The 13952-nt window shown below is 54.9% G+C and overlaps 1 protein-coding gene across 4 annotated transcripts in view; it reads left to right on the top strand.

Moving 5' to 3' along the window:
• Positions 1-10261: 10261 nt before the first annotated feature.
• The window catches only part of GREB1L (GREB1 like retinoic acid receptor coactivator), an 84277-nt gene continuing 80586 nt past the window's right edge, over positions 10262-13952 (top strand). For all 4 annotated transcript variants that reach the window (XM_078862799.1, XM_078862797.1, XM_078862805.1 and 1 more), the window contains exon 1: positions 10262-10410. The gene's annotated coding sequence lies outside the window, so the exon portion shown is untranslated. The remainder of the gene's footprint in view (positions 10411-13952) is intronic.

A 13952-nucleotide genomic window follows, 5' to 3' on the forward strand; every position in this document is an offset into this window, starting at 1 on the left:
GCGGCCGAAGCCCAGGGTGCCCCGCGCGGCCCTGCCCTTCCATCCCCCCAGCCCTGCCCTTCCATCCCCCCAGCCCTGCCCTTCCATCCCCCCGGCCCTGCCCTTCCATCCCCCCGGCCCTGCCCTTCCATCTCCCCAGCCCTGCCCTTCCATCCCACCAGCCCTGCCCTTCCATCCCACCAGCCCTGCCCTTCCATCTCCCCAGCTCTGCCCTTCCATCTCCCCAGCCCTGCCCTTCCATCCCCCCAGCCCTGCCCTTCCATCCCCCCAACCCTGCCCTTCCATCCCCCCAGCCCTGCCCTTCCATCCCCCCAGCCCTGTCCTTCCATCCCCCCAGCCCTGCCCTTCCATCCCCCCAGCCCTGCCCTTCCATCCCCACAGCCCTGCCCTTCCATCCCCCCAGCCCTGCCCTTCCATCCCCACAACACTGCCCTTCCCTCAGCCATGCCCTTCCTCCCCCTCAACAATGCCATTGCAATTCCATCAGCCCTGCCCTACCATCCCCTCAGCCCTTCCATTACCTCAGCCATGCCCTTCTATCCCTGTAGCCCTGCCCTTCCATCCCTCAGCCCTGCGCTTCCATACCCTAAACCCTGCCCTTCCATCCTCTCAGCCCTGCCCTTGCGTCCCCTCAACCATGCCCTTCCATTCCCCACCCCTGTCCTTCCATCCCCGCCCTTCCATTCCCTCGGCCATGCCCTTCCATCCCCTCAACGATGTCCTTCCAATTCGCTCAGCCCTGCCCTTCCACCCCCTTAATCCTGCCCTTCCATACCCTCAACCATGCCCTTCCATTCCCTCAGACATGCCCTTGTATTCCATCAGCCATACCCTGCCACCCCCTCACATGCCCTTCCATTCCCTTAACCGTGCCCTTCCATTCCTTCAACCGTGCCCTTCCATTCCCACAGATGTGCCCTACATTGGGCTTTTTCCAGGTTCTCTGGTTTTCTCCCAGAGCTTCACGTATATAATTAAATATATAAAGGCACCTGCAATTGAGATCACACAAAGCGGCAACTCCGCCCCCGGCTGCGAAGACTTGACAAAATACCCTCTTGGAAAAGAGGCATGAGACTGAGGAGTTCACGGGATGAACCAGGGTCGTAGGAATAATCCCACCAGTGGAGACCGCATGCTTTCACATTACTTGCACTGTATTATTATTACTATATATTGAGCATCTACTCACACACTCCGCAAAACTCATTCCGCGTACACAGTCCCACACGAGCAGAGATTTCGCTTTTCAATGTTTATTCCCGCTGTGCATATTCTCACTTTGAGGCGGTGCTCATTTCCCGTTTACATCCTCTCAGCCAGTGGTGGAATTCCACATCCCACTGACGGGAGCAAGTATAACCATAGGACAACCATAGAAACCCATTGCTGACTTCCCGACAACATGATACCCGTGTTAACGACCCAGGAGAGACGACGGTTTGAGTCGTCCCCACAACCAGGATCGAACTCGCACACTTGCGATGGCGAGCCCCTCGTTCTACCGTTGAGTAAACCTGGCCTGTCTATGCATTGCCTAGACGTGTACTCGATACTGCACTGTTTGTGAATATCATGTTTGGTCTGTGATCAATCCCTTACCGAGTAGCTGCCAGCAGGGGGCACAGCAGGATCACGTCAGCTCTGGGTTGCTCTGATTGCACGTGGAACCAGCAATCTGTTCATTGTTGCAGCATTGCTATAAAGAACGGACATTGCCCGAAAAGGCGCCTTTGAAAGTGTAGATATTTTTCTCCTCCATAGGGCAGTGTTATTGAGGCATTTGTTGAGTGATTTTTTTGTTTGTGCTTAGGAAACAACTGCTTCATCAGCCGACTACACGAGCACTGCTGTCGTGGCGGCACGTGGCATTGCCAAAGTGAAGGTACAATCCCAGGCAGGGGACCTGCACCAATGACTATGAGATAGCAACACCCCCCCCCGAGCCCTCAACCACTCGCCACCCCCATCCCCCCCGGGGGGGTGAGACCAGGGTCAGGGCTCACCCCTCCCTCCTCGCCCCGCCCCTCAACCCGCTGTGATTCACTTTAATCACTGCCGCCATCCCCCCCCACCCCTTCCACGACTCGCCCCCTCGCCGCCCGGGGCTGGAGCGGCGCGTTTTACACACAGCCAGGTGCGTGGCCCTCATTTGCGTGTGAATGGATCTGTGGGAGCCCCTGTGGGAGCCCCTGTGCGCCCTTAAACACACGGTGCCTGGCAGCGTTGGTCTGGAAAGCCGGTATGGGCTGACGGACCAGAAAATATCTGTGTGCGTGTGTGAGTTTGTGTGGAGCGGTTGCGTAGCGGTTAACAGACTTCTCTCCCATATAGCCTTAACAGACTGCTCCTACAGTCTGTTAAGGTGACACGGGGGGGGGGTCTTTGTGTGTGATTCTACTCAGGCCAGGTGGCTCAGCGGAGCACGAGGGGCTGGGAATCCGAGGGTTGCGAATAAAAAATATGATTACTTGGGCGGTTGACTGCTCATCGTCTCGCGGAGATCTATCAAATTAAAACATCGCGTGCTTGGTGTGTAACTCAAAAGTGGTTGTTCTATGGCTAAACGCGCTCTACCCATCGTCGTCACGATCCATGGTGTCCATTTCGTTATTTGTTTCCACTTTCCTCTGTCTTGTGCCATTATGCTCAAAGTCGTCGTCAAGTCATGCTCTGTTAGGTCTTCCTTTGTTTACGGTTCCTTCAATTCTTCTGAAAACTAAATGGATGTGGAATTTCCACCACTGGCTCGGGGTGTAAACGGGAGACGAACGCCGCATCGATGCCCATTCGAAGCGGGACATCACGGAAGTGTTCCACACCAGCACATCGTACGTCGCGGGTGGTCCATTGTGTTGACGCGGGCCCCATCATTGATATGAAGTGCCAATAATGCCTGGCAACCCAGCAGCATTATGTTAACCCGCCTGTACGCTGATGAGACCCAAAATATCCACACTGGTCCAGAATAATAATAAAAAATATGTTTTAATTTTTTTTTTCAGGAGGGTCTTGCTAGGTTTTCATATGATGTTATTTTTTTATTCCAATTAAGTATTATGCTGGTAATTAGGAAAATTTGGACTGTGAGGCCGGTACACAATGGCATACTCTTGCGAACGACATCACGGAATCTTGAACGTCCACTGTACAGCACGCGGCACGTAGTTTTCAGTGAACACCCACAGGATTAATCGGGGCGGCCGCTGGGCAATGTCGGTCTGGAGAGCTGGTCGGCTGATAGACCGGGAGACACCACCGCGTGTATTTGCGTGTTGGTACGAGACGGGGGCACTGCGGACAGCGGAGCCACTTTGACGGGCGCGGTCATCACGGGTGGATTCCCACATGGAGCGTGGACATGACTTGGATGGGTGACCACCACTCCGCACAGAGTGCTCCATGATGGGTAACAGGCGCTATGCTCCTCACACGTCTGTGCTCCACGCCTTCACCAACCAGCGTACTGACCAGCGTGGTGAAGTATGGTCAGGTAACCACCGCATCCGTTACGGCGTGGGGAGTGCCCTCATGCAGCTGTGGGTTAAGTCGGGCCGTGCATTTAGCCCCTCCACCCCAATCGGACGACCCCTGCAGTGCCGCTGACGTCCACAAGGCGGCGCCGCAGCTATTCCGCTCCTCCACAAACCTCGAGGTACGGAGCGTGACTGTTACCGGCCGCCTCCAAACTGCCTGGCGGTGTTGTGATGTTTGCTGTGGTGTGCGAGCTCTGGGGTGGAGTGTGAGTGACGGTGCGGTGTGTGAGCCGTGGTGCAGTGTGTGAGCCGTGGTGCAGTGTGTGAGCCATGGTGCGGTGTGTGAGCCGTGGTGCGGTGTGTGAGTTGTGGGGTGATGTCGGGGCTGAGGTGTGGCTATCGTCATCAGGTCACCATGACCTCACCAGTTCATCCAGTCTGGGGCCAAGTTTGTCAAGAATTCACAACTTGCAACTCAAGCCAATCACCTCGTGCCTCCAGTCAGATGGTGTCTCCCTACACACCCACACAAACTCCTATACACACACGCATACATCGCCCTCTACACCCATGCCCCCCTATAGCCTTTACAGGCGTTTGGGGCAAGTGCTGTTAGCGAGCACCTATAAGGGACTGTTAATAAATGGCGTCACGCATCTGGGGGGGGGGTCAGACATTTGTGACGATGTGTGACGAGGGGGGGGCGGTTTGAGAAATGTGACGTCACATCAAAATGCGCAACTTTAAATAAATATAGACAACACGTTCTACTGAATTATATAGACTTTTTAATAAATGTTTTCTCATACAACATCAGAGTGCAGCGGCACATTAAATACGCACTACAATGACAATAGTTTAAAGCGATTTGATGCATGTGATTTTTGGGGGGGGGGGCAGAGCTTTGTGACGTCGTATTGGAGGGGGGGGTCTGACTTTTTGTAACGCCGTGTGACGATGGGTGGGGGGGAAATCGTCCAAAATCGCGTGACGTCATTTATGGACGGCCCCTTTAAACCCCATACCGGGTACTCATTCAAGTCTAAATCGACCTCAGGGGGCCAAGGACCGGTAGAGATATTCGTTAGCGATGTCTGAATTATCGGGTTGCCGTGGTCGTAGCGCAGTGCGCCAACCACTACATTACCGCTCCCCGTGTACAGACACCGACAGTTACACGCAGCACGACACACACGCGCACACACGCTGAGTGACACTGGCACGGCATATCGCGATACAGCTAAATATAACTCGGCTCTAGGAGGTTGAGGTTGTCTTGTACCCCAAGGCTCCGGCTGCTGCATGGTGCTGGTTGCGGTCGCGATGGGGGGAGGCTGCGGGTTTCCTAGCACCAGAGCCGTTGCTAGGATACGGCGATTCGAGACGGCGATTCGAGACGGCTACCCCGGGCCCCGCGCTTTGGGGGGCGGGGCGCCCTTCGACGTTACCGAGTCAGATTTAATACTTCCGGTTTAGTTTGAAGGCGTCACGAGGCACACACAGTGTTGACTTGCCCGGGCCCCGCACCCCCCTCTCGACGGCCTTGCCGAGCACTGCCAACTGACGTTGCATCACAAGTCTTGGTTGGCATCCAAGTTCTGGTTTCGATCTAGCAGCAAATGTGTGTGGATTGCGCAGGAATCTGCAAACAGAGTTACAGTGTCCTGTTCGGACACGCTAGCAGTAGCACGGCGATACCATGATCCTTGTGGCAATTCCACATTCCTATGGCGGGCGGGTTTGAGAGCCATCAACCCTTTAGTGTTGCCTGTCCTGGTTTTCCCAGGATCATATCCCGGGAAATCTTATGTCTCTCAGTTGGTATTCTGAGATACTCTTCTTTTCCCAGTGAAATGTCACGTTTTTTGTGTCGGGTGGAAACCTAGTTTCAGGAAGAGGGCGCAGCACTTCGTGGAAAAATTCGTGGAGACTCAACGTTGCCCGGGTGAGGTCTGGCCCATCGTAGATGTGAGGTCGGCATTCACCATGGTTGTGGTCGGATTTCACCATGGTTGTGGTCGGATTTCACCATGGTTGCGGTCGGATTTCACCATGGTTGTGGTCGGAATTCACCATGGTTGCGGTCGGATTTCACCATGGTTGCGGTCGGAATTCACCATGGTTGTGGTCGGAATTCACCATGGTTGTGGTCGGAATTCACCATGGTTGTGGTCGGAATTCACCATGGTTGTGGTCGGATTTCACCATGGTTGCGGTCGGATTTCACCATGGTTGCGGTCGGATTTCACCATGGTTGTGGTCGGAATTCACCATGGTTGTGGTCGGCATTCACCATGGTTGCGGTCGGATTTCACCATGGTTGCGGTCGGATTTCACCATGGTTGTAGTCGGATTTCACCATGGTTGTGGTCGGAATTCACCATGGTTGTGGTCGGCATTCACCATGGTTGTGGTCGGATTTCACCATGGTTGCGGTCGGATTTCACCATGGTTGCGGTCGGATTTCACCATGGTTGCGGTCGGATTTCACCATGGTTGTGGTCGGAATTCACCATGGTTGTGGTCGGCATTCACCATGGTTGTGGTCGGATTTCACCATGGTTGCGGTCGGATTTCACCATGGTTGTGGTCGGAATTCACCATGGTTGTGGTCGGCATTCACCATGGTTGTGGTCGGCATTCACCATGGTTGTGGTCGGAATTCACCATGGTTGCGGTCGGATTTCACCATGGTTGTGGTCGGAATTCACCATGGTTGTGGTCGGCATTCACCATGGTTGTGGTCGGATTTCACCATGGTTGCGGTCGGATTTCACCATGGTTGTGGTCGGATTTCACCATGGTTGTGGTCGGCATTCACCATGGTTGCGGTCGGATTTCACCATGGTTGTGGTCGGAATTCACCATGGTTGTGGTCGGATTTCACCATGGTTGTGGTCGGATTTCACCATGGTTGTGGTCGGATTTCACCATGGTTGTGGTCGGCATTCACCATGGTTGCGGTCGGATTTCACCATGGTTGTGGTCGGAATTCACCATGGTTGTGGTCGGATTTCACCATGGTTGTGGTCGGATTTCACCATGGTTGTGGTCGGAATTCACCATGGTTGTGGTCGGATTTCACCATGGTTGTGGTCGGATTTCACCATGGTTGTGGTCCGTACCACAGAGGTTGCAACCGGGTACCCGATACCTACCCGATACCCGGCTACCCGTACCCGGCCGGGTACGGGTAGCCAGGTACCCGTTTGCGACCCTGGTGCGGCCGGGTACGGGTACGGGTAGACCGTGAGTCACTGGTGAGTAACCGTTTGTCACTCATTTCGGGTAGGGTACGGGTAGGGAACGAGTACCCGTTTGCGACCCTGGTGCGGCCGGGTACGGGTAAGGAATCAAAACCCGTTTGCGACCTCTGCCGTACCAGGGCTGAGTTCAGCGGTTCTCAGCCGCGCATCTCGGCGTGTGACGTCAAATCAATTTATTTTTTGCATAAACATGTGGTGACTTTCTGGCACATCTGCCACCCAAAGCGCGATCACATCGTTACCCACATACACGTAAAAAAAAAACAAATTAAACGCAAGTTGTCGCTGAGTTCGTTGTATGCAAGCATATACAGATGTATTTTCAGTGGCTTGAATGCAGTGATGGTGTTGATTGTGCGTATTGCCTCGGGGAAGTTGTTCCAGCGACACGGCTCGGCTTTGGCAGTGGAAAAACACCCTCGCGTCTCCCGGTTTTGAGTTTCTCCTTCCCCCCCCAAAGGCTTTGTCGCTGGCTTAATTTCAAACAAAATGCTGTCCGGGTCGTTGGCATACTGGAGTAGGCGTCAATGTGATTGATTCTTAGCCACGGCCATAGCGACAATATGAATACTGGATGTAGTGTAGCGGGTGCGAAGATATTGTCCAGTTAGCCAATCTGGACAGACTCGGGCGACATTAATGAATCTGTGGTCTGTAAAGTTGACCTTGACTGACTAGAGATACTGTACTGCATGCCAACACACAATACAAGTCATACAGCAGCAGCCATTGTCTATCCACTGCTGGATGAGGGCCTCCCCACGCCGTCGCCGCGCCTCACGATCCCATGCTGCGACTACTGACACCCATCTCATTCTGCCCGTGAACCGATCGCTCCATTCCAACGGAGGTCATCCAAACCACTGTTGAGCTGCCATTCAATAGCAGTCACACCCATCGGCGTATTGGCTCCCGCCATGTTAATGTGGAGCCGTCTCCATTGGCGCAGCACCGCCGACGGACACGTGCCTACGTGTAATGTTTGCGTGGTACACGGAATGTCGTCGTGGTGTAGGTGTGTGCAGTGGTAGACATGGAATGTCGAGTGGTACAGTGCGTGGAGTGGTACACGTGGTACCAAACCGGGGTGAGTCGCTGTTTATCATAAACACGCGTGGCACGCCATCGCTTCTTCCATGCAGCGACAACAACGACGCTCATGAGTGAGCAACCTTCGCCACCTCCCTCTCTACAGACCTACCCCCCCTCTCTTCGTATTTACCCTCGCTCCCTCCTCACTATCTCTATATCTGCGCTCCCTCCTCCCTCAATCTCTCTCTACGAGCCTTTTGCCCGTCCAAGGACGGGTGTGTTGCAGTAAATATGAAACTTTAAAGCGAAAAGCAGACTGCGACGTGATATTCATTGCATCAATTCGTGCGCGGTGACAGACCTATTTCATTTTAAGGTTATAATCCCTTGTTCATCATGACGTCCTTTTTACTTCGATGTCTCAACAGCGTTACGGAGATCACGTGACGTGAGGGTTCTGCCTGTGCAGTGAGGGCTGTGAGTTGACGCCGAGGAGGGGGGAGGAGGCGCCTCGCCCCCCCATGTGGAGTGACGTCAGCCGCTAATTATTATGAATTAGGGGGGGGGGTCCATTTGGAGGACGTCACCTTATAACGATTATTAATGAGGCTGTTCGATGTGGAGTGACGTCACCTGCTCATGATTATTAATGAGGGGGGGAGGGTCCATGTGGAGGGCGTCACTTGCGCATGATTATTAATGAGGGGTGGGGGCGGTGTCCATTTGTTGGACGTCACCTGCTCATGCATATTAATGAGGGGGGCTGGTCGATGTGGAGTGACGTCACGAGCGTTAAGGACAGACATTCCTGGGTGATTATAGTAGGTACTAGCTTGCTTGTCCGTCCTAGGACGGAAGCTGTAATATTTACGAAAACATTGTCCAGAGTATAATTGTATTTTTGTGTAAATTTAATGGCAGTGAATCTTGCACAAAACGAAGTCATAAAACACTTCACTGCAGTTCACTGTAGCACTATATATAACTGACCTTCAATTTGTTAAAATTCACTGCTCTGCTACTTTATTCTCTTCTGCTTTCGGTCGCTGGGGTTGAAATAAATTGGAATTCGATACAATATCTTGAAAATCACCGAGAAATGTCTATTTTACCATAATGTAAAAGCATAAATGAAACTTACCTTTTGTCTCAAGTGCTGAATAAATAAATAAAGACACCAAATCCACTTTGTTGCTGCGTAGAATTATTTATTAGATTCACTTTCAATAAAGAAACGTCAAACTTAAAGCGAATTTGCGAAAAAAAATATTTCCACCCAACCTTTTGCGTGAGTGTAAAAATCCACCCGCTCATGAATATTAATGACGGGGGGGTGCGGCATGTGGAGTGACGTCACACGCGTTACACACAGACATTCTTGGCTCATTATATGTTCTCCCTAAATCACTTCCATCCCTCCATATCTAATATCACTCCTTCTCACCTTATATCTAAATCTCTCCCCGAATCTCTCTCCTCTCCTCCCTACATCACATCCCTTTCTCCAGATCTACTCATTCTCCCTGGCTATTTCTGTATCTGCTCTCCCTCCATATTCAACTTCCTCCCAGCACCCCCTCCCCTCTCTCCCATGATCGTTTTCCCATCGTATCCCTCCCCACATCCTTACTTCTTTTCCCTCCATATCTGCCCTACCTCCCCTAGCATCCAAATCTGCAACTCTCTTTGGATACTGTATCTCATCTCCCTCTCTCCTTGGCGAGGAGTAGGCTTGGATGTGTGCTCCCAGCCTGAGTTCGGTCCGGGTCTAGGTTGGGTTCAGATCTGGGTCGGGTCGAATTCAGATGGGTCCGGATCTGTCCCAGATCTGAGTCTGGCCTGGATCTCTGCTCTGGGACACACGCGCCGTCTCTCGTCACGGCTACGCCTGAACCACGATTAGAAACCCGCGGAAGCTCTTCACCCCCCCTACTCCCCCATTGGAAATCCAACACAGGCACCAGGTGACAGAATGGCAGACACAGAGTAAGGCACCAGAAGACACTGCAGAGACACGCGGCGCCCTCTGCCCACCACGGCGCCGTCCCTCGCCTCCCCCCAGCAGGGGTCGGGGCTAAGTGGGGGGAGAGGTCGGGATGGAGGGGCCGAGTGCGTGGAGAGTGCGGAGTGTGAAAGGGGGAGAAGCAAAGGGGGACGCTGAGATGTTAATGAAAGATAGGGATCAGAGATGGAAGGGCAGGGAGAGCAGAGAGAAAACGTCACGGATAGTTGGAAATGAGAAAGGGAGGGAGAGGGGGGCAGGGAGGGGTGCAGGGAGGGAGAGGGGGGCAGGGAGGGAGAGGGGGGCAGGGAGGAGAGGGGGGCAGGGAGGGGGTGGGGGCAGGGAGGGGGGCAGGGAGGGGGGCAGGGAGGGGGAGGGGAGCAGGGAGGGGGGGCAGGGAGGAGAGGAAGGGATCGAGGGAGGGAGGAGCAAGGGAGGCAGGCAGGGAGAGAGGGAGGAGGAGGAACAGAGAGCGCGCGGGGCGGGGAGGGGAGCCACTCCTCCTCTCCCTCGTCCCAGCCCCGCGCTCAGCAGCAGTCGCCCCCTTGCAGCCGTGCCGAGAGGAGCACGGAAACGCTCGGGGAGACAGCCAGCAGGGGAAACGCAGGAGACGAGAAGCGGGGACTCCGGGGAGGTGAGTCCACGTGGCGCGTCGTGGACGCGGTGCTGTCGAGTACCCGGGTACAATACTCGCGGGTGTGTTGAAGTGGCAGCCCAGGTGTATGCGAGATTGGGGGGGAGGGGATATTGAGATGTGTGTGTGTGTGATGGGAGCAGGGTGTGTGTGTGTGATGGGAGCAGGGTGTGTGTGTGATGGGGGCAGGGTGTGTTTGTGATGGGAGCAGGGTGTGTGTGATGGGAGCAGGGTGTGTGTGTGTGTGATGGGAGCAGGGTGTGTGTGTGTGTGATGGGGGCAGGGTGTGTGTGTGTGTGATGGGGGCAGGGTGTTTGTGATGGGAGCAGGGTGTGTTTGTGATGGGAGCAGGGTGTGTATGTGTGTGATGGGAGCAGGGTGTGTGTGTGTGTGTGTGATGGGAGCAGGGTGTGTGTGTGTGTGATGGGAGCAGGGTGTGTGTGTGTGTGATGGGAGCAGGGTGTGTGTGTGATGGGAGCAGGGTGTGTGTGTGTGTGATGGGGGCAGGGTGTGTGTGTGATGGGAGCAGTGTGTGTGTGATGGGAGCAGGGTGTGTGTGTGTGTGATGGGAGCAGGGTGTGTGTGTGTGTGTGTGATGGGAGCAGGGTGTGTGTGATGGGAGCAGGGTGTGTGTGTGATGGGAGCAGGATGTGTGTGTGTGTGATGGGAGCAGGGTGTGTGTGTGTGTTGGAAGCAGGGTGTGTGTGTGTGATGGGAGCAGGGTGTGTGTGTGTGATGGTGGCAGGGTGTGTGTGTGTGATGGGAGCAGGGTGTGTGTGTGATGGGAGCAGGGTGTGTGTGTGATGGTGGCAGGGTGTGTGTGTGTGTGTGATGGGAGCAGGAGTGTGTGTGTGTATGTGTGATGGGAGCAGGTTGTGTGTGTGATGGGAGCAAGGTGTGTGTGTGTGATGGGAGCAGGGTGTGTGTGTGTGTGATGGGGGCAGGGTGTGTGTGTGTGATGGGGGCAGAGTGTGTGTGTGATGGGAGCAGGGTGTGTGTGTGATGGGAGCAAGGTGTGTGTGTGTGATGGGAGCAGGAGTGTGTGTGTGTAATGGGAGCAGGGTATGTATGTGATGGGGGCAGGGTGTGTGTGTGATGGGAGCAGGAGTGTGTGTGTGTGATGGGGGCAGGAGTGTGTGTGTGTGTGATGGGAGCAGGGTGTGTGTGTGATGGGAGCAGGGTGTGTGTGTGATGGGAGCAGGGTGTGTGTGTGTGTGTGATGGGAGCAGGAGTGTGTGTGTGTGTGTGATGGGAGCAGGGTATGTGTGTGATGGGAGCAGGGTGTGTGTGTGTGGGATGGGGGCAGGAGTGTGTGTGTGATGGGAGCAGGGTGTGTGTGTGTGATGGGAGCAGGGTGTGTGTGTGTGTGATGGGAGCAGGGTGTGTGTGTGATGGGGGCAGGGTGTGTTTGTGATGGGAGCAGGGTGTGTGTGTGATGGGAGCAGGGTGTGTGTGTGTGTGTGATGGGAGCAGGGTGTGTGTGTGTGATGGGGGCAGGGTGTGTGTGTGATGGGGGCAGGGTGTGTTTGTGATGGGAGCAGGGTGTGTGTGTGATGGGAGCAGGGTGTGTGTGTGTGATGGGAGCAGGGTGTGTGTGTGATGGGAGCAGGGTGTGTGTGTGTGATGGGAGCAGGGTGTGTGTGTGATGGGAGCAGGGTGTGTGTGTGATGGGAGTAGGGTGTGTGTGTGATGGGAGCAGGGTGTGTGTGTGATGGGAGCAGGGTGTGTGTGTGATGGGAGCAGGGTGTGTGTGTATGATGGGAGCAGGGTGTGTGTGTGATGGGAGCAGGGTGTGTGTGTGTGTGATGGGAGCAGGGTGTGTGTGTGTGTGATGGGAGCAGGGTGTGTGTGTGTGTGTGTGATGGGAGCAGGGTGTGTGTGTGTGATGGGAGCAGGGTGTGTGTGTGTGATGGGAGCAGGGTGTGTGTGTGTGATGGGAGCAGGGTGTGTGTGTGATGGGAGCAGGGTGTGTGTGTGTGTGTGATGGGGGCAGGGTGTGTGTGTTTGTGATGGGAGCAGGGTGTGTGTGTGATGGGAGCAGGGTGTGTGTGTGATGGGAGCAGGGTGTGTGTGTGATGGGAGCAGGGTGTGTGTGTGATGGGAGCAGGGTGTGTGTGTGTGATGGGAGCAGGGTGTGTGTGTGATGGGAGCAGGGTGTGTGTGTGATGGGAGCAGGGTGTGTGTGTGATGGGAGCAGGGTGTGTGTGTGTGTGTGTGATGGGGGCAGGGTGTGTGTGTTTGTGATGGGAGCAGGGTGTGTGTGTGATGGGAGCAGGGTGTGTGTGTGATGGGAGCAGGGTGTGTGTGTGTGATGGGAGCAGGGTGTGTGTGTGATGGGAGCAGGGTGTGTGTGTGATGGGAGCAGGGTGTGTGTGTGTGTGATGGGAGCAGGGTGTGTGTGTGATGGGAGCAGGGTGTGTGTGTGATGGGAGCAGGGTGTGTGTGTGATGGGAGCAGGGTGTGTGTGTGTGATGGGAGCAGGGTGTGTGTGTGATGGGAGCAGGGTGTGTGTGTGTGTGTGATGGGAGCAGGGTGTGTGTGTGATGGGAGCAGGGTGTGTGTGTGATGGGGGCAGGGTGTGTGTGTGTGTGTGATGGGGGCAGGGTGTGTGTGTGCGCGATGGGGGGGGGGCACCCAGGTGAATGGGCCCCATGCACACCCCGTGGCTCAAGGAGCCACGTAGGTTGTGTGCTTGACCCATATACAACAATAGGATATGTGTTGACCCACATAATGCGCAGGGTATGTGTTGACCCATATAATGCATAGGATATGTATGTGGTCTCTATAATGGTGAACACAACATAATATAGAAGACATAGTGTGTGTGTGGCACACGTAATGTACAGAATAAGCGATCTGTGCCGGTCTGGTTGTAGTTAAGGAGTTAATTTAAGCCGGTTATGTGTTGATCGGCTGCCCGGAAAATGTCTATATCCACATGCGGCACACCACATCAAGTATACATCTGGAAATAGTGGTGGCTACCTGGCGACCTACCCGCAGACCCGGAACATGAGAAATTAAGCCGTAACTATAAACAGTGCGGTGTAGAATACGCGTGTGCGTGTGTGCCAGTGGTAGGTGTGCACGCGAGTCGTGTGCTTGCTATGGGTGCTGATGCATTCACACAGGAATAGCGGCCACGGGCCACCCACGTTATTACTGCCGCCTCTCGTCCACGTCTCACAACCGCTCCTAACGAGGGTCACAGCAGCCCCCCCCCGACTGTGTGATGACGGGTGTCGTCGGTGAGAGCGGTGGCGCGGTGCCCGGCCACGTGCTTCACGAACAAACACTGCCCGCCGCGGACGGTGGCCAGCGGTGACCGCGCGTGGGGCGCAGTCCTTCATCCAGCGGTGGACTGGCAAGGGGCTGTGTCCAGGCAGGTGACCACAAAGACGGACTCAAGGATACGGGGGGATCGGGGAGGGATGGGGGGGGGTCTCGCGTCGTGACAATGGTGGACATACCACGCACCCCCACCCCCATATATAGCCCTCAGCAGACTGTTGGAGCGGGCAGCGGGCACCGATGGAAGC

The sequence above is a fragment of the Lampetra fluviatilis genome, chromosome 14, assembly GCF_964198595.1.
Source record: "Lampetra fluviatilis chromosome 14, kcLamFluv1.1, whole genome shotgun sequence".
NCBI lineage: Eukaryota > Metazoa > Chordata > Hyperoartia > Petromyzontiformes > Petromyzontidae > Lampetra > Lampetra fluviatilis.